The sequence below is a fragment of the Gorilla gorilla genome, chromosome 3 (assembly GCF_029281585.2).
Source record: "Gorilla gorilla gorilla isolate KB3781 chromosome 3, NHGRI_mGorGor1-v2.1_pri, whole genome shotgun sequence".
Classification (NCBI taxonomy): Eukaryota; Metazoa; Chordata; class Mammalia; order Primates; family Hominidae; genus Gorilla; species Gorilla gorilla.
In genome coordinates this window covers 25,186,591-25,208,620 of record NC_073227.2, presented here as the reverse complement: position 1 = coordinate 25,208,620, position 22,030 = coordinate 25,186,591, and positions in this window count along the sequence as shown.

Below are 22,030 nucleotides of genomic sequence, written 5' to 3'. Positions count from 1 at the left end.
CCAAAATACAGACCTTGCTCTGAAGTCCTCATAATCAGTAAGTGGCCCACCTGAATAGAGGCATTTTCTTCTTTCCTGAAGAGGGGGTTAAAAACTTGACTCTCATAAGAGACCTAGTTTTGAACAGGAGCTTCCCTTGTTGACCACACTGGCAGCTTTTATTTGAAGATGCTTACAAGTTAAAGCCTAGAGTGTTTGGTGATAAATTAAATCAGAGGATATGCAGGCTGGATGCCCCAGTGCATTTGGGAGGCAAGCTGCTGGCAGTGGGATCTGTATGATGCCCGAGAAGCCTCCACAGGGGATAAAAGGATCAGAATTTACAATCTAGTAGGGGTGTAAGATAAGCACAGAGATAACTACGGTATAAATCAGGATGTGTTCCACTGGGGCTATAAGAAAGACTCAAAGAACAGGATGGGCATTAGAAATGGGCCTATCATGCTTTATGTGTTGAATCAGAAGTTTCAAGAAGCCAGTGGCTTTGGAATGAGTGACATCAAATTATAACCAACACTCATTGTGTCCTCCTTATGTGCTCATTGAACTAAATCCTTTCCATGCATCATCTCATTTAATGGACCTTGACTGACAGGTAGAGTGGTGGCAGGTGATTATGCCTGGGGACAGCATTGCTCAACGGAAAGAGCAAGGACAAGAGCCAGCGGCTTCTGTGCAAGGCTTCTCAACTAAAGCTTCTGTCTACGTTTCTTTATTCTTTTCTTGATTCCTTACGTATAAATGTAAATTTTTGGTTTGTATTAGCTTCTACTGATTAGACTAACATGTGCCAAAAGCATAAAAAATCATGACTTCAATATTAATTTCAATATCCGGATCACATGATCCGATGGGTGCAATGTCAGCTCTGGAGCATCCAGGTGGAAGGGGCAGGGAGCAGTTGGAGACTTGTCTAGATAAGGCATTTGCCTAGCAAACATGCCTTAGTTAGGTTATTTGCATTTGCCTGGCTTGGATCCTCGACCAGAAGAAGACATTAGTGGAACATTGGGTGATATTTAAATAAGGTTTTTAAATTAATGATATTGTATTAATGGTAACATCCTGATTTTGATCATTGAATTGTGGATATGTAAGCTTTTAGTATTTGAGGAAGCTGAGTGAGGAGCATAAGGCAATTCATTATACTATTTTTACAAATATTTGCAAGTCTAAAATAATTTCATAGTGAAGAGTTAAAAATAAGAATAAATAAAAAGAAGTAAAATAATGCATGTGGATTTGGAGTGATCAGGGTGGAACTGGGTGAAGGGAATTGGGACAAAAACCTTAATCCCTTCCCTTGGTTATGTCCCTGCTGGGATGCTTGTTGAAAGCAGAATCCTGGCCCCAGAAAGTTCCAGAAAGTGGTCTGAGAATTTATATTTGGACAGGCTCCTCCAAATGATCCTTAAGAAGAGGTGAGTTTGGGAAACAGCATGATCTCATTTCCTCAAATTCCCCTGCCAAGTGAGAAACATTATCCCCAATGTTGAGAGGAGGAAACTGAGCCTGAGGGAGGGTAAGTTGCTTGAAGTTGCAGGTCTGGTAAGTGGTGAAGGTGGGGTTTGCTATGTTTTTCCTTTTAAAAACTCCCTAGTAAAACATTTCTTAGGACCCGCCACTAAACTCATGTGATATTTATATGCTTATCTGTTCCAGAAACTCCTGGCAGGCACTTCCTCGTTTAACAACCCTCCATCCTGCCTACCTTGCCAGCATCCAGCAGGATGCCTGACACATAGTAGGGAATGCTCTTTATATCTGGATTGGGCTTTAATAACCATCAGTGCTTTTATCTCATTGGTCGTCTTGTATATGGGTCTCATCTAGAGGATACAAATTAAATAACTATTTTAGCTTGGAAAAATTCTTGGCTTTCTAGCCTTTCCATTTCAAGAAATGTTACTGTTGATTTTAATTTAATTTGAGGCACATAAAACACACACACAAGTGGAATTAAATAATCTAATTTCAAATATTAATTACAATTTTAGGAAAATAACTTTGGTTAAGTGATTTAAAAGGCAGGGACGGGCTTCTCTGTAAAATTATTTCCAATCCCAGAGCCATTTCTGGGTTCTTCCTCTCTCCCAGTGTATAGAATCTTGGAGATTACTGGGATGCAGTAAGGCAGTGTGTTCCATGCATTGTGAAGATGTTTAATACTGTGATGACCAAGCAGAACCTAATATTCTTGGCCCTTGCATTCCCAAGCACTGCTATTTTGCTTCTCCCACTCTTAATAACAGGATTAGGAGAGGAAAGGCAAACCGTGTGAGACTCATTTGAAGGAAGTAATGAGATTCAGGACACATTACCCCAAAATATAGCACCTTGGCATTGCAGGAAACAGCAGAAGCAGGAAGATCACTGTATTAGTCTGTTCTCACACTGCTAATAAAGATATACCCAAGACCAGGCAATTTATAAAGAAAAAGGGGTTTAATGGACTCACAGTTCCACATGGCTGGGGAGGCCGCACAATCATGGCAGAAGGTAAAGGAGGAGCAAAGTCATGTCTTAGATGATGACAGGCAAGAGAGTGTGTGCAGGGGAACTGCCCTTTGTAAAACTATCAGATCTCATGAGACTCATTCGCTATCACGAGAACGCGGGAAAAACCAACCCCCTTGATTCCATTACCTCCCATTGGGTCCCTCCCATGACATGTGGGGATTATGGAAACTACAATTCAAGATGAAATTTTGGTGAGGTCACAGCCAAACCATATCAGTCACTCTCCCCTTCCCCTCATTTTTCTCCCACGAAGCAGGTCATAAACCCTGATGTTCTCCTGCCCTGCTATAGGTCGTAAAATCCTCATTCCAGAGGGGCCTCCTCTATACTTGGAAACAAGAAACATCCTTATCTCTGAAGACACAGGACACAGAAGAATCTGAACAAACAGGCCGTGCTAAGCCCTCTCCCTTGCCCCAGTTTATTACCACTAGATGGAATCCTCTTTTTCCAGTTATATTTCTCCATGACTTTCTTCTTTTCATCAAACTTAACATAAAAATACACAGGTTTTCCTGTTTGTGTGAGTCTTCAGTCACTTATATAGGCTCCTGTGTCATGTAAAACTTACATTAAATCCATTTACAGGAGCAAAAAGAGAAATAATTCATTTCATCACTTAAAATTATGTATTATAATGAGCTGTAGTTTATTTTTCTGCCAGTGAGCACGAAGTTATCTGTTCTATAATATTCTGGAATATGTTCATAGGCATTATTATTATTATTTTTATTGTTATTATTGAGACAGAGTCTTGCTCTGCTCCCCAGGCTGGAGTGCAGTGGCAGAATCTCAGCTCACTGCAACCTCTGCCTCCCTGGTTCAAGCAATTCTCGTGCATAAGCATTATTTTTAAGTTTTATATTCCAGGAAGATTAAAATGATAAAAGCACGGGATTCAGAGACCAAAAGACCTGGGTTTACGTCTAAGCTGCATCACTTACTGGCCATGGGACTGGGATAAGTCATGTAACTCCTTTCATCTCAGTTTCCTCACTGATACTACAAGGGCTCCAGTAGTCACCCTTAACCCCACTGTTATGGCCAGGTTTAATCAAATGGCATGAGTTAAAAGGACCTGGCACTGGGGATGTGGATATAATGAGAGTCACCCACTGCTAAGTGGTGCAACCTGCAGTGAAGCTCCCCTCCGTATTCCACAGCCCTACTCCTTCTTGGCATCTAAACTCCAAGCACCCAACATCATGCTCCTTTTGTTCCCTGGCTAACTCAGGATGCCCCAGTTCCTTCTGTTCTCAGTAGTCCAGGAGACCCTTCCTAGTGTAGGGCAGGAAACATTTCTTTCCTCACCCATCACTAGGTTTGTGGCCGAGGCCCCTATTAAAAAATAAAAACAGATTAACACGAGAAAAATCACACAAATGTATTTAATAAGTCTTACATGTCACAGGAGCCTTCAGAAATGAAGATCAAAGAAACAGCGAAACCTGTGTATTTTTATGCTTTGATTTGATGGAGAGTGGACAAGTTGTGGAGAAATATAATTGGACAAAAGGAGTATGGCCTAACAGTAACAAACTGGGGAGAACTTAGAAAGGTCTGTTGGTTCAGATTTTTCTCTGCGTCCCTGTGACTTCAGAGGGAAGGATGTTCCCGTCCTCCAGGTATAGGGAGGGCACCTCTCACATGAGGGTCTTGTGATCTATTTCAGAGGAAGGTCAGAGAATCCTTTTATGGCACGCTTCAGGGAAGAAAGGCAGGAAAAGGTCAGAGTGACCTCCCTGCTTCTGCTGTTCTCTCCGATGTCAAGGTGCCATGTCTTGGGGGATTGTGTCTGGAGCGCCATCCCTAGTCCTGAACCTGCTCACCCTTAGGTTTAAACAGTGAGTCCTGTGCTAAAGTGTTCCTGGTGAATGATGACTCTTAGGGTCATACCTCTCTGGTTATGACATGACTTATCCAGAGTCATGCAGGAACATGGTAGGAAGGCAGGAGTAGAGCTCTGGACTCTGCATTTTTCAGGCCAGGCTGGGTAGTTGTATCCTCTTTTCCATTCTATCTAGGGCCCCAGAATGTTATCCTGTCGTCCTTGTGTGTGATTTGGGCTGCAGTGGCTGAACTCCTTGATCCTATTTACAACTTTGAATATGCTTTGGGTTTCAGTTTTAGTTCAGAGACTTCTGGGACTGAAAGTTAGCTACATTGGGGGACTTTAGTTTATGATTTTTCTTTTTCTTCTCCTATACCACTACAATGCTTTGAAAGGGAGAGCATGTCAGCAATAGCCTGAACCTCATATCTTTACATTTATTTTGCTCTTAACTATGCTTTGAGGAATTGGAGAAAATGCCAATTCCTGCACTGCAATGCAACATATTGTGATAGATGCTTCTTCTGAGATCCCATATGCTTCATATTGCCGTGGAAAAAGCACTGGCATAGCAAGATTTTTTTTTCTATAAATTTCCCCAGAGACTGAATTGGATTTCTGTTGGTTGCTTTTACAGCAACATTGTCTGATCAAGGGGGTTGGGGGGGGGGGCGGGGGGGGGGCGGAGAGAGAGAGAGAATGAGAGAGGCATGTTGAACATTAACAAATAGAGTAGGTTTTAAAGCACAGTTGCTTTAAGACAGCAGCTTAGGGGACACAGCCTTAGGGTGCTCCTGGTTCTGATTCTGCTAACTAATATATAAACGGTCTTACCTTGGAGTATTGGAAAAGCAGTTAACTTAGAAGAAGGAAGGCCAGTTCCTCACATGGCCACTCATCCTTTCTGAGTCTCATGCAAGTGTATCAGTTAGGTTTTGCTTATGAGATTTAATAATACAAATGAATTGGTTTTTTTTTATTTCTCACATTCTGGGATGGCTCTAATGGAGCTGGATTATTCAGGGTAGCCTCGCTTATGTGTCTGGCTGTTGGAATGATGTCACCTGGAGGACCTTGGCCACGTGACTCTCATCACCCAGCCAGTTAGCCCCAGCTTGTTCTCCATGGTGGTGGTCGTGGGATTGTCCAGCCATTTTATGCTTCAGCTCATGTCACATTTGCTCATGTCCTCTGTGGCCAAAGCAGGTCACACATCTAAGCTCACATTCAAGGGGCACAAAAATAAACTGGTCTTGATTGGATGTTTTGAAAAATCACATTACAAAGAGGCAGCAAGCACAGCCTGCTATCACAAGTAAATTATGCTCTCTGAGCCTGCGTACCCTCAAATTTAAAATAGGTGAGCACTATATACCTAATAATTCAAATTTATCCTATCAAATATGACCTCTTGACCCAGTGCGCCACCCCACTTCACCTGCTCTTCCTCCACTGTCTCCTATTTTCGTAAGTGGCACCATTATTTACCTACTAGCTGAAAGCAGACACTTGGAAGTCTTCCTTGAGCCCTCCTTTTCCTTATCCTGGTATTCCTCACAGCTAACCCAAGCGAGAAAGATTCATGGATACTAACTCTGGAAAAGATCTTGTACCTGTCCACTTCTCTTCCTGCTTTTGTCCTTTCTCCCTCAGCAAGACCGAGCCTTCCTCTTCTTGGAATTTTCCTGCAGATATTCACATGGGCTCCTTTGGTTCTTGGCTCAAGGTCACATTCTGAGTGGGGTGCTCCTTGGCCACTAAATGTTCACTGTCAACCCCATACAATCTGGTATTTCATACCCGCTTTTCTTGTTTATTTTTTCTCCTTTATACTTATCACCAAGTCACCTATTCTTTAATTGTCCGCTCCACCAGAACTTCAACTCTATGAGGGCAGGGGACTATTGGTTTTTTGGTTCACTAGTGAATCTCCAGTGCCTATAGCAGTCCCTAGCACATAATTAGCAATATCAATTTCTTGAATAAGGAAAGAATATTTTAAGGAGATACTTCCCTTGTTGTCTGAATCACAGAATGGCCTGCTTTCATGTACAAAGGCTCTTAGGCACCTAACTCAGTTCTAGAAGGTCAGAGAAATTTGCCAGAGAAGTGGCATCTGAGACCTGAAAGCTAAATAGTCATAAAGAAGGGAACAGGTGAGAAGACACAGCAGGGTACCGAAGTGGACCATAGGTGGCCCACTGGGTATAGGAAAACTCCTGATGTATATTTATTTTTCTAAGAATGAAATAAGCTTTGCTCATTTTTAATATACTCTTTACTACTAGAGTCCTCAGTAGGTACCTGTGTGAGACAGGTAGAGGTCTCTCACTGTCACTAATACTTGGAGAGGTGTCCCCATGGGGAGGTGCAGGGGTTCACAACAAAACAGTTTGACAAGACCCTCACTTATTTGTTGTTTTTGCCACATTCTGACTCACGGGGTTTCCTGTGCTCAGTTGTATTAATATTATAGTCATTTAAATTGCTTTTAACTATATTAAACTTCACAAAATTGAGCAAGCCCCTTGAAAAAATTCCTGTAAAGAAACTAACTTGTACTGAAGACAATACTATGAAAGCAAGCACACACACAAAAAACCCCAAGGAGGCAGAGGCAGCATTTCACCTCCTCCTCAAAACAGTGACAACCTATTCCCATCAGACAAGAAGGGAGGGTGGTGGAGATAAAATTGCAACCACCAAGACAATTTGAAAAATAAATTTTCATCGATTATTGTTAGCGATTTCAAATAGATTATGCTTAAGCTATTAGCAACACAATGACATAAAACATTATGTTGGAGAAAATATAAAATATAGTCCATTGAAAATTTTATCTTATTTTGGCTTCTTTTTAATTGAGGTATCATTTACAACGATAAATTACACAGATTTTAAATGTCTGGTTCAATCAACCACTTTTAAACTTCTCTCACAAAGATTCCTTTTATCATTTTCTTGTATTTTATATAAATGTAATTATACAGTACATCGTGTGTGTGTGTGTGTGTGTGTGTGTGTGTGTGTGTGTGTGTGTACTTGGCTTTTTTTTCTCAACATAATGTGTGTAAAATTTATCTGTGTTGTTTCTATCAGTAGTTTGTTCCTTTTTACTGTGTACTCATGTGCCACTGTAGAAATTTACCACAAAATTTACATTCATTCTTTCATTGATGAATATTTGGGTTGTTTCAAGTTTTTAGCAATTAAGAATAAGGCTGCTGTGGACATTTTTTTTTGTAAGTTTTGGTGGACAGTTGACTTTATTTCTCTTGTATAAAAACCAGGGAGTGGAATTGCTAGATCAATAAATAAGTGAATTTTTAAGTTTTATAAGTGGTTACTTTTAACATTGACACCAGGAGTGTTTGAGTGTTTTAGTTGCTTTTCATCTTCACCTTCATCCTCATCCTGTCATGTTATCAGTTGATTTAACTTTAGCCATTCTTGTGCAGTGGTATCTCATTATAATTTTAATTTTCATTTATGTTTTTCCTAATATCAGTTGAGCATTTTTTCACATGCTTATTGGACATTTCTATATCCTTTTTGGTGAAATGTTTGTTCATGTCTTTTGCCCGTTAATTTTTTTCCATTATTGAGTTTGTATATTCTAAATGGGACTCCTATATCAAATCTGTATTTTATAGACATATAATTCTGCATTCATAAATTCAACCATTCATGGATCAAAAATATTAAAAAAATGCATCTGTACTGAACATGTACAGACTTTTTCTCTTGTCATTATTGCTGAAATAATACAATATAACAACTATTTACAGAGAATTTACATTGTGCTAAATATTACAAGTAATCTAGAGATGATTTAAAGTATACAGGAGAACGTACACAGATTATATGCATATATTATACCATTTTATATCAGGGACTTGACCATCCTTAAATTTTGGCGTCGTAAGTGGGTCCTGGAACCAGTCCCCTATGAATACCAAAGGATGACTGTGTGTGTATATATATATACACGCACACACTTATATATGTGTGTATATATGTGTGTATATATATCTGTATGTATGTATATATGTATACATATATATATGTGTATGTATCTATATGTATATATGTATACATATATATCTATATATGTGTATATAGCTATATGTATGTATATATGTATACATATATATCTATATATGTATATATATCTATATGTTTGTATAAATGTATACATATATGTGTATATATGTGTATATATGTGTATATATACACATATATGTGTATATATGTGTATGTATATATCTCATATATACATATATACTCACCCAAGTATTTTTCCCTATGACTTAACTTTTTAAAATAATATCTTCTGATGAATAGAAGATTTTTATTCTGATGACATATAATTTATTATTATTTTTTCTTTAATGGTTTGTGACTTCTGCCTTTTTCCAGAAAATCTTTGCTTATCACAAGGTTGTGAAGATTTTCTTCTATGTTTTCTATTAGAAGATTTATCTTTTTGGCTTTTATTAATATGTTTGGATCTATAATCTATCTCACATTAATTTTGTATATAGCATGAGGTAAGAATCTAGGCTTCTATGGATATCTATTAGTTCCAGCATCATTTGTTGAATGGACTTTCCTTTCCCTATTGAACTGCTTTGTACTTTCAATGAAAATCAATTGATCACATAAAGTCTGGGTGCAGTGGCTCACGCCTGTAAACCCAGCACTTTGGGAGGCTGAGGTGGGCTGATTGCTTCAGCTCAGGAGTGAGAGAACAGCCTGGACAACATGGCAAAACCCCATCTTTACAAAAAAAAAAAAAACAAGAATCAGCTGGGCGTGGTGGTGTGCACCTGTAGTCTCAGCTGCTGAGGTGGAAGGGTCACTGAGCCCATGAAGTCAAGGCTTCAGTGAGCCGTGATCATGCCACTGAACTCCAGCCTGGGTGCTGGAGTAAGACCCTGTCTCAGAAACAAACGAACAAACAAAAACCAAAAAACAAAAAGAAACGAACAATTGATCATACAAAAGGATTTATTTCTGGACTGCATTTTGTCCTGTTGATTGATTTGTCTATACCTATGCAAATACCACTCTCTCTTCATGATTTAGCACTACACTAATCTTAAAGTCACATAGTGTAAGTCCTCCAATTTTATTCTTTTTGAAGATTCATTTGATTATTCCAGGTTCTTTACATTTTCATAAGAATTGTAGACACAGCATACAAATTTCTATTTAAAAATCCTGGTGGGATTATTATTTCGATGGTATTGAATTAAATTCTGCGGAATTGATATCTTAATAATGTTAAGTCTTTTTACCTATAAAGACAGCATATTTCCTCATATATTTAGGCCTTTTCAAATTTCTCTCCGGAGATTTGTAGCTTTGAGAAGAGAAGTCTTGTCTGTCTTTGGTTAAATTTGTTCCTAATTTTTTTAACGCTTTATGACACTATTGTAAATGGAATTTTATATATTCATTTGTTTTGTTTTCTAATTGTTGGCTCATAGTACATAACATTGTAATTAATAGTTGGATGTTGGCCTTGATGTATCCTGAGATACTGCTAAACTCTCTTAACAGTTCCCATAGATTTTTTGAGGGAGAGAGGAGTTGGCACCTTATGATTTTCTATATTGCTTATACATAGAAAAGTTTGACTTTTTAATTTCAAATCTTCATGCATTTTATTTCTTTTTCTTGCCTTATTAAGCTGGTTAGGGCCTCCAGTGCAATGTTGAACATAAGTGGTAAGAGTGAGTCACCTTGCTTTGCTCCTAATCTTATGGTAAAGTAATTTAATATTTCATTACTAAGTGTGATGCCAGCTGTAGGTTTTTCATAGTTGCCTTTTATAAGATTGAAGAATCTTCCTTCTGATCCTAGTTTTCCAAGAGTTATTATTATGAATGGGAATAGAATGTTATGCATTTATTGAGCTGACCATTGAGTTGAGTTGGTTTTTCTTTATTCTGTAAAAATATGTTATTTTGATTTTCAAATGTTAAATCCTACTTAGTCATGATGTATTATTCTTTTAGTATATTGCCACATTCAGTTTTCTAATATTTTCTAAGTATGTTTGAATCTATTTTATAAGGGATATTGGTGTATATATTATTTTCTTGTAAAGCCTTTGTCAGGTTTGGTATCAGCATAATGCTATTATCATAAAATAAGTAGATTACATGTCCCATTCTCTTCTTTCACTTGAAAGAGTTTCCATAGAATTTTTATTATTTCTTCTTTAAGGAATAGTAGCTTTATTTTTTTTGATAGAATTCACATGCACCTGGATATTTCTGTGTGAAAAGGTTTTTCATAACTAATTCAATTACTTTAATAAATATGAGTCTTTTTGTAGTTTAGCTTTTGTCAGTTTTGTTAAGTTGTATTTTTAAGGGATTCATCTATTTCGTCTATGTTGCTGCATTTATTGACATTATGCTGTTCAAAATAGTTCCTTATTATCCTTTCCATTTGTGTAGGATCTTTAGGGATCTCTTCTCCTCTATAATATATTTTTCTTCTTATTATTGATTTGCTTCTAGGGGTTTATCAATTTTATTAACCTTTTTAAGGAAATATATTTTGATTTTTAAATTTTTAAAATTGTTCTCCCTAGCATGTTTGTTTTTCACTTTACTGATTTCTACAGTGATCTTTCCATTCTTCTTCTTTCTTGGGGTGTGCTTTGGTCCTCTTTTTCTAGCTTTTTAAGTTTAAAAATTAGATAATTGATTTTAAATTTTCTTCTTCTACAAGAGTATCAGATATAATTTCATTGCAAACTGCCTCCTATAATTTTTGATATGTTATATTCTAACCTCGTTCAGTTTAAAATAGTTTCTGATTTCATTTTTGATTTATTTTTGACTCATGGATCATTTAGAAATACACTGTTTAATTTCCAAATATAAGGCATTTTTTCTCATTGTCTTATTGGTATTAATTTCTAACTAAATATCATTGTGGTCAGAAAACATACTTTGTAGATATCAATGCTTTGAAGTATACTTAGCTTGTTTTATGGTGATTAAAAAAATATTTTGTCGAGGTTTTATAATTTTTTTTTTTTTTTGAGATGGAGTCTCACTCTGTTGCCTAGGCTAGAGTGCAAATGGTAAAATCTTGGCTCACTGCAACCTCTGCCTCCTGGGTTCAAGCGATTCTCCCTGCCTCAGACTCCCAAGTAGCTGGGATTACAGGCACACACCACCACACTGGGCTAATTTTTATATTTTTAGTAGACACAGGGTTTCACCATGTTGGCCAGGTTGGTCCCAAACTCCTGACCTCAGGTGACCCACCTGCCTCAGCCTCCCAATATAATTGTTATATGAAGGGAGTCTATTCCAATCAAATTTCTCCACCTGTGTTAGTTACCTATTGTTCTATAACAAATACCACAATTTGGCCAATTAAAACAACACACATTTATTATCTCCTATTCGGCCATCTTGAAAGAAACCCTACACATTTATTATCTCAAAGTTTCTGTGCATCAGGAGTTTGGGCGTGTCTTAGTTGGGTCCCACAAAGTTGTAATTGAGGTATTGCCTAGTTCATGTCTTCTAATGGAGCTCAGGATCCTCTTCCAAGCTTAGGTAACTGTTGGCAGAATTCAGATGCCTGAGTTTGTAGGACTGAAGTTTCCATTTTCTAGAGGCCATAGGCAGTTTGCTGCCATGTAGGTCTCTCCATAGGCAGTTCTCAATGTGGCAGTTTGCTTCTTTAAGACCAAAAAGAAGAGTCTCTCTCATGCACACTAGGAGAGAGAGAGAGAGCAGAGAGAGAAAGAGAGACCAGATATATGTGTATGCATGTATGCAAACATATATATGTATGTTTATAAGCACATACACATACAGTAGTCTAATCTCAGTAGGGGCATCCAATCACCTTTGCCATATCTATTAGCTAGTAAAAAGTCACAGACTTCAGTCATATTCAAGGCAAGAGGATTAGGCAAGGGTGTAGCTCACTGTTTATAAACGTAAAAACCTGCCTTCGGAAAGCACCCCATGAACTCATCTACACACAAGCACCTGACTCCTTAGCCACTAGCATCACCTCTGGACACCCAAAGGAAGGAGACAATATGGACAATAACACCGTGGGACAGAGATTATTGGGTTCATGATAGAATTCTGCCTATCACACCACCTTCACTAGAAGGGCAGAATTCTGCTTTCCTTTTAAAAGATGTTTTTGCTAGATACAGAATTCTGTTGGCCCATTTTTTTTAACACATAAAAGATATCATTTCATTGTCTTTAAGCTTACATATTTCTGGTGAGAAGTTAGTTGTGATTCAATTTGTGGTAATATGTTTTCAATGGATTTTTTTTTTCCTCTGGCTGCTTTTAATTTTCATTCTTAATCTCTGGTTTTCAATCAAATAGCTGACTATGATTTGTGGCATGGTTTTCTTTGTATTTACCCTGCTTTGAGTTCACTCAGTTTTTAGATCTGGAGATTGAAGTATGCTAACTTTTTAACTTAAACTTTTTATTTTGAAATAATTGTAGATTGACATGCAGTTATAAGAAATAGCACAGAGAGATCCTGTGTACTCTTTATGCATTTGCCTGCAATGGTAGCATTTGTGTAAAACTATAGTACAGTGTTACAACTAGGACCTTGACATTGATAAAGTCAAGCTACATATTGTTTCATTACCACAAAGATTTTTCATGTTTCACTTTTATAACTATATTCATTTTCCTCCCACCCTATCTTCTCCTTAATTCCTGATAACCGCTAGTCTGTTCTCCACTTGTGTAATTTCATCATTTCAAGGATATTGCATATATGGAATCATAAAGTATGTAATATTTGGGGATTGGCTTTTTTCACCCATCATAATTCTTTGTCTATTTGTAGTTTGTGCCTTTTTATTGCTGAGTAATAGTTTATCACCATATGAATGCATCACTCTCTCTAACCATTCACCAATTGAAGGTAGCTGGGTTTTTTCCAGTTTTGGAGTATTACAAATAAAGCTCCTATAAACATTCATGAACAAGTTTCTGTGTGAATGAAAGTATCATTTCTCTGGGGAAAATGCTCAGGAGTAAATGGCTGGGTATGGCAGCTCCATATTTAGTTTCTTAACAATTTTCATGAGTAATTACATACTTTTCCATATGCATCAGGAATATGTCAATGATCCTGTTTCTCTGCATCCTCACCAGCATTTGGAGTTGCTATTTTTTTATTTTAATTTGATGCATCTCACTGTGACTTTAATTTGCGTTGCCCTAACGGCTAATGATGTTAAGCATATTTTCATGTGCAATTTGTTTATGTTCTTCAATGAAGTATCTCTTCGTGTATTTCATCCACGTTCTAATTGGATTGTATGCTTTCTTACTATTGAGTTTTGAGTTCCTTATATATTCTATACTCTAGAATATGTGGCTTGCAAATATATTCTCCCATCATTAGCTGACATTTTCATTCTCTAATCAGAGTTTTTCATGGAGCAAAAGTTTTAAATTTTGATGAAGTCAAATTCATCAATTTTTCTTTTATGGATGTGTTTTTGGTGTCATGTCTAAAAACTCTTTCCTATGCCTAGATCCCAAAGATTTTCTTCTATGCTTTTTTTTTTTCTGAGTTGGACGGTTTCAAGTTTAATTTCATATTCAGTTTTAGTTAATTCTTGTATAAGATATGAGTCTTAAGTTGAAGTTAATTTTTATAGCAATGCGTGTCCAATTGTGCCACCACCATTTGTTGAAAAAGCCATCTTTTCTCCATTGATTTGCTTTTGTACCTTTGTCAAAAGTGAGTTGAACATGTTTGTGTAAGTCTGTTTCTGGATTTTCCAGTCTGTTCCATTGATATATGTGTCTATCCTTATGCTATTATTACATAGCCTTGATTACTGTAGCTATCTAGTAAGTCTTGAAATCTGGTAGACTGATTCCTCCCATTTTATTCTTTTTTCAAAATTGCATTAGCTATTCTAATTTATTTGTTTTTCCATATAAATTTTAGAATATTCTTGCCTAAAATTTAATTTTTAACCTGTATCTACAAATATCCTGCTAGAGTTTTGTTTTGTTTTGTTTTTTGAGACGGAGGTCTCTGTCACCCAGGCTGGAGTGCAGTGGCGTGATCTTGGCTCACGGCAACCTCCACCTCCCGGGTTCATGCCATTCTCCTGCCTCAGCCTCCCGAGTAGCTGGGACTACAGGCACCTGCTACCACGCCCGGCTAATTTTTTGTATTTTTAGTAGAGACGGGGTTTCACCATGTTAGCCAGGATGGTCTCGATCTCCTGACCTCGTGACCAGGATGGTCTCTGATCTCTTGCCTGCCTCGGCCTCCCAAAGTGCTGGGATTACAGGTGTGAGCCTCTGCACCCGGCCTCCTGCTAGAGTTTTTATAGGAATTGTGTTAAATCTTTGTATCAGTTTGGAAAGAATTGACAGTGACATTTTTATTATATTGAGTCTTCAATTCATGAACATAGTATCTTTATTTAGTTATTTGATTTCTTTCATCAGCATTGTGTAATTTTGATCACACAAGTCTCACCCATGCTTCGTTTGATTTAGACCCAAGAATTTCCTCTTTTTAAAATCTATTATAAATGGCATTGCATTTTTAAATTTTGTTGTTCATGTGTTCATTGACAGTACATGGATGTATAATTGGTTTTCACATGTTTATCTTTGATCTTGTGACATGGTTGACCTCACTTATTCTAGGATTTTTAAAAATAGATTTTTTGGGGATTTTCTGTGTAGGAAATAATGTCATTTACAAACATGAAAATTTATATTTCTTCCTTTCTAATTTGTATGCCTTTTATGTCATTTTTTTCTCATGCCATTGACTAGAACTTCTAACTTATGCTGAATAAGAATAGTAAGAATATCTTTGCCTTGTTTCTGATCATACCAGGAAAGCATTCGGTCTTTCACATTAATATAATGTTGGCATTTTTAAAAATGTCTTTTATTGAATTGAGGAAGTTCCTCTCTATTTCTGTTTCTCTGAAAGTGTTGTCATGAATGGGTATTGAACTTTGTCTAACACTGCACTAATAAATAGGATTATGTGACTTTTCTACTTATTAATTTGGTGCATTACATTATTAATTTCCAAATATTGATCCACCCGTATATTATTGAAGCATGCCCCCTCTTGATGATAGCGTAAAATTCTTTTTTTATTTTTATTTTTTTTGGGGGGACGGAGTCTTGTTCTGTTACCCAGGCTGGAGTGCAGTGGCGTGATCTCGGCTCACCGCAAGCTCCGCCTCCCAGGTTCACTCCATTCTCCTCCCTCAGCCTCCCAAGTAGCTGGGACTACAGGTGCTGGCCACCACGCCTGGCTAATTTTTTGTATTTTCAGTAGAGTTGGGGTTTCACCATGTTAGCCAGGATGGTCTTGATCTCCTGACCTGGTGATCTGCCTGCCTCGGCCTCCCAGAGTGCTGGGATTACAGGTGTGAGCTACCACACCTGGCCTGATGATAGTGTAAAATTCTTAATATATATTGCTGAATTCTATTTGCTAATATTTTGTTAAGAATTTTTGTGTCTATCTTAGTGAGGAATGTAGTTTTTATTTCTTAGTGAGTCTGCAGTTTTCATTTTTGTAATCTCTTTGTCTGATTCTGGTAATGTTAACTTTGTAAGATAAAATGAGTAATATTTCTTCCTTTTCTGTGTTGAAAGGAGATGGTGTAGAATTGATATTCCTGCTTCCTAAAAGATCTGGAAGAATTCTAGAGTGAAATCATCTAGGCCTGAAGATTTTTTTTTATAGGTTTTAAATTACAAATTCAACTTTTAATATAGTTATAGGAATATTCAAATTATCAATTTAACATTGGGTAAGTTGTGATAGTTTGTGTTTTTCAAGGAATCAGTTCATTTTAACTAAGTCGTCAAATGTTCTCTTGGTCTATCTTGTGTTGTTATAGAAGAATACCTGAGACAGGTTATATATATAATATATTATATATATATATATATATGGGTTTACTTGGGTCACAATTCCAGAGGATGGAAGGTCCAAGAAGCATGACACTAGCATCTGCTCAGCTGCTGATGAGGGCCTTGTGCTACATCATAGCATGGCAGAGAAGTGGATGGGGAAGCAGGCGTGCCAGAGGGGCAGAGCATGAGAGGCCATCTGGCATTATAACCAGTTACACTCTTGGGAACTGATTCATTCCCTGCAAGAACTAACCCAGGTGCATAAGAAAGACATTAATCAGTCTGAACAACCTAAACTCCTCTTAAAGTCACTACCTCCCAACACCATTACCCTGGCAATTCCGTTTCAACATGAGTTTTGCTGGTGACACTCAAACCAGATCTAAAGTATATGTGTACAATTGTTTGTAATTTTTCATTATGATCCTTTTGATGCTTGCAGGAGTCTGCAGTACCTCCTGTTTCATTCTTGATTTTGGTCATTTATGTCTTTTCTCTTTTTCTTTGTCAATCTTGCTGCAGTTTTGCCTATTCTAGTGGTCTTTTCAGAGAATTATTTGTTTAATTTATTTTCTTTATTGTTTCTGTTTTTAATTTTAATAGTTTCTGCTCTTACAGTTATTATTTCCTTCTTTCTACTTGGTTTGGGTTTATTTTGCTCTTCTATTTTTTTTTTTTTTTTGAGATCGGAGTTTAGATTATTGATTTGGGACTGTTTGTCTTTTATAGTATCTACATTTAGTGCTATAAGTTTCCCTTTCAGTGTTGCTTCAGCTGCATCCCACAAATTTTGATGTGTTGTATTTTCATTTTCACTAACTTTGTATCTTTTTTTAAAATTCTACTGAGACTTTCTCTTTGACTCATGGATTATTGAGAAACGTGTTGTACATTTTTCAAGTGTTTGTAGTTTTTTTCTCTTTTCTTTTTAGTTATTGACTTCTAATCTGATTCTATTGTGGTTGGAGGACACATACTATATGATTTCACATATTTTAAGTTTGTTGAGGTTTCTTTTATGGCCCAAGACGTGATCTATCTTGGCATATGTTCTCTGAGAACTTGAATAAAATGAGTATTCTGCTATTGTTGGGTGGAGTGTGTTATGCCCAGACCATTTGTTCCCCAAAGAAGACCACCAGAGTCCAGAGTCAAAGCCAAGTGGCAAGGATCTTTACTACAAGTTCGAACCTGGTCCCTCCATTCCACAGCATACAAGAGGGCCCTGAACAATGCGAGTGTTTGCTTTTTATAGCCTGAGAGTTACAGGGGAACAAAGGAATTCTTTTGGTTCCCGCTTTTTCAGTAAAACTTTGAACGGCTGTCCCCTTATCGGAGACTTTCCTGGTGGTGTTTGTACTGGGCTCAGGAAGTTTGAGAGATATATGGCGATACGTGGTGAGATGGGAAGATGGGATGTGTTTGTACTGGGCTCAGGAAGTTTGAGAGATATATGGCGATACGTGGTGAGATGGGAAGATGGGATGTGTTTGTACTGGGCTTGTTTGTTTTGAGCCCGGGGCTGAGGAATGTGCCCGGCTCCTTTCATTCCTCCCTTTTCTTTTCAGGTATTTTTAGAGCCAATCTTGGGTCTTATAAGTCTGATTCTGCTTCAGCGTTTACAGGTTGGTATTGGGCTCTGAGGACCATGAGTTGTACAGTGTCAAACCTTTCTCTAATGAACCGCAAAATTCTGTTAACAACACAAGGTCCTACGGTAAGCAGAAATAGTAGACTCAGCAGGGGTCCAAGGAAGGGGGCTAACAGAGAAAACATAGATGAGTTCCACCATTGGTCTGCAGCTGAAGCAAACTGCCGTGTTCTTACTTCTGTGCTTAACTTGCGTAACTGTTGGACCCGGTCTTCCACGAGCCCTGATTCATTTATGTAGAAACAACAGTCTTCCTTTAGAAACATACACATTCCTCCTTTTTCAGCAGTGAGTAGGTCTAAGGCCCTCCGGTTCTGCAAGGTTACCTGTGCTAGGGACGTGAGCTGCCGCTGGAGGGAGGCAAGGGACTCAGCTGACTCCTCCATAGCAACGGCAAATTGTTGGTACAGCTTGTTACTTTCTATAAGGGTGTGACCTAGGGCTCCCCCAGCCAGTCCGGCCGCCATGAAGGATGTGGTGAGGGAGATTCCTGCAATGAGGCGGAGAAATATGGCTCGTGCAGGTCTCGGTCTAGGGTCTGGGTGAATAACAGCACTAGTCCAGTTACCGGTATACCCTAGGAACTCGCCGGCAGTAAGCAGAGTTAACCGGGGAACTAATGTGACAGGAAGACACAGTAGGTTGGTAACAGAGGGGCTTGATAGGTTTTTAGATAATGTTCCATTACACCAGAAGAATATGCCTGACGAAGCCCTTAAGGTGATGTTAGGGGGCATTGCAGTGATGCTGCAGAGGCTGGAATTAGTTCCTGAGAAACAGTAGGGAAACTTTTCTTGACTGGGGTTTAGGTATAGTGGCACGTTAGGGATAGGGGCATATGAGAGGTTTCGGTGGTTATTAGCTTGGGCTGAGGTGGAGGATCCCCATGGCAGGGGGACAGCGGTTAGCGGTGGACGCCCTAGAGTGGCACACAGAAAGCAGCCAGACAGGCTGTGAAGTCCTGTAAGGTGGGCAAGTTCTAATCCTTCTTGCAATAATTTTAACCAGGAAAAAGGACGTAAGTCTTGTGTCAGGCGGTTTTCTTGTCACTGGATATTTCCATGGACCAGGGGCCGTACCTGCACTAGACCCCGCCACAGATAGAGGTGACTGCTAGGCCATGTGGAGGCGGAGGAGTAGTATACAGCCCCGTGTTGAGGCGTGGTCCAGCGGGAGTTCCAGAGGTCTCTAACTATCCATGTATATGAAAGGTCTCTATCTCGTCTGCTATGGAAGGGCCATCTGGGATCTATCTGTTCTTTTCCACCCCACCATCGGTATTTATGGATGTTACAATAGTTATAAGGGCAGCCGGCACTTTGGTGCCACCAATAGTGCTTACAATTGTATTCAGTCTGATCATACTCGAAGCATATTATTGGTGCCACTGGTTTGGCTACTGGGAAATCGGTAAAATTTAGTAAAATTGGGCTATTGCACCCTGAGGAGGGGCAATCTGCACTGGCCACTAATTTCCCGGGCTTATGAGGTTGCCCAGGGTGGGTTTGGTTTTCATAAAGCCAGAATCTCCAGACAAAGGGATTAGGAGCTGGCTTTATGTTTTCCCCAGCGGCCACTAGGGCGACTAATGTTAGAGTTAGACTACCTAACTGCATGTTTGCAGTGAGCTATGCTGCCGGCGCAGGGTGAGTTTTAAGGGGTTGTTCTTAGCTCTGTCCACAGTCCACGTGTCCGGTGCTTCAGCCGCCGCCGTGATTGGCCCCAGAAGGTCGGAGGTTGGGTCCACTGGCTTGACGTGGGTGTAGTGGATCCACGACGCAATGCCTTCTACCTTCAGGGCGGTGGGTGTGGTCAGGAGTACTTGGAGTGGTCCTTTCCACCTGGGCTCTAGGGTCTCTTGTTGGTGTCGCTTAACCAGGACCCAGTCTCCCGGCTGGTACGGATAGGGTGTCGGTGGGGGACTGGTCTCGTATAGCTCTTTCAGCTTGGGCCAGATTTCTTGGTGAATTTTCTGTAAGGCTTGTAAGGAAAATAAGAATTCAGAGACATTTTCTGTTTCAGACTTAAGCAGGTCATCTTTTAAGCTAGGAACCAGGGGTGGAGGTCTGCCATACATGATTTCTTAAGGGGTAAGGCCCAGTTTGTAAGGGGTATTACGGGCCCGGAACAGAGCATAGGGGAGAAGGACTACCCAATTAGCGCCAGTCTCTATAGTCAATTTAGTTAAGGTCTCTTTTAAGGTCCGATTCATCCTTTCTACCTGTCCTGAACTCTGGGGCCTGTAAGCACAATGTAGTTTCCAATTTGCCCCAAGGATGGAAGCCAAGTCCTGACTTACCTTAGTGATGAAAGCGGGCCCATTATCTGACCCTATCTGGACGGGGAAGCCATACCTGGGAAGGATATCTTCCAGAATTTTCTTTGCTACGACCTGAGCAGTTTCTTTTTTTGGTTGGGAATGCTTCAGTCCACCCTGAAAAAGTATCTACAAAGACAAGTAAGTACCGGTACCCGTACTTTCCTGGCTTTATTTCAGTAAAATCTGCTTCTCAGTAGATACCGGGCCTGGTTCCCCTGAGCCTTGTTCCTGTTGCAGCTTGAGATTGGGGGTATGCGTTGTTAAGCTGGCAGACTTTGCAACTTGTCACGATACTGATGGCCATCTCAGCTATATGTCTGATTTTGAGCTTGGAGCGTCTGATCAGGTCTTTCATCCGCCGGGCCCCCAGGTGGGTGGTTCGGTGGATGTGTTCTAACACCTGTTGTCCTAGTTTTTCTGGTAGGATGGTTTGGTTATTAGTATCAGTCCACCACCCATTCTGGATTTGTTTCAGGGGAAGTTTGTCAATCCACTGGAGATCTTGTTGTGAATATTCAGGGAAATATGGCAAGTCCCGGGGGCCCGGGTCAGGGAGCTGGAGTGCAAGGAGTTGGCTGGGAGCCTTCGCCACATTCCTTGCAGTTTGGTCTGCCAGAAAGTTGCCTTGAGCAGTTGGAATAGTTAGTTTCTGATGCCCTGGGCAATGTACAATGGCTAACTTTTCTGGCCTCCATAGGGCTGTTAGCAGGGCTAGGATCTCTTGCTTGTTTTTTTATCTCTTTTCCTTCAGCCATCAGTAACCCTCGCTCCCTGTAAATGGCCCCATGTATATGCGCCGTTGCAAAAGCATATCGGCTGTCTGTATATACTGTCAGCTTTTTCCCCGCCCCTAAGGTAAGAGCTTGGGTGAGCACTATCAGTTTGGCCTTCTGGGCCGATGTCCCCGGGGGCAGGGGTTCCGCCCAGATTACCTCAGTCTCTGAAGTTACTGCCGCTCCAGCGTACCTCTGGCCTTGACGCATGAAGCTGCTCCCATCAGTGAACCAGATGAGGTCGGCGTCAGGAATTGGGCGGTCCTGCAGGTCTTTGCTCAGATTATCATGCCAGGGGGGCCGCCTAGGTTGGGTGTACTCTGGCTGTAGATGCTCTTTCTGTACCACTGCTGCCAGGACCTTGGTCATTTTTTCAGTGGCCTTAAATTGCTTTTCCTCTGGAGTATCTCTGTTATTGTAAACCTGCTGGGCTATCTGAAGGAGGTCCTGAATCCGCTTTCCCTCCAAGTCTTCTAATTTCTGGAGTTTTCTCTTAATATCTGGGGCTGCCTGATTTATGAAAGGCATTATAACAGCTGCCTGACTTCCTGGAGCCTCTGGATCTATGGGGGTGTACTGTCTAAAAGCTTCCATTAATCTTTCTAAGTAGGTAGCTGGGCTCTCTGTCTTCCCCTGCAGAATAGAATATACTTTAGCCAAATTAGTGGGCTTGCGAGCAGCTGCCCGGAGACCTGCCATTAGAGTCTGGTGATAAAGGTGTAGCCGTCCCCTACCTTCTGCCGTATTGTAGTCCCACGCCAGCCTGGTCAGAGGAAAGGTTGCGTTTATGAGGTTGGGGTTGGCAGTCGGTTGACCGTCGTCCCCCGGGACCAGCTTTCTAGCTTCTATCTGTATTCTCTCTCGCTCCTCCGTGGTGAACAAGATTCGGAGGAGCTGCTGACAATCATCCCAAGTGGGCTGGTGGGTGAACATGACACTATCCAGTAAAGCCAATAAATCTTTGGGGTTGTCTGAAAACCGAGCACTCTGAGT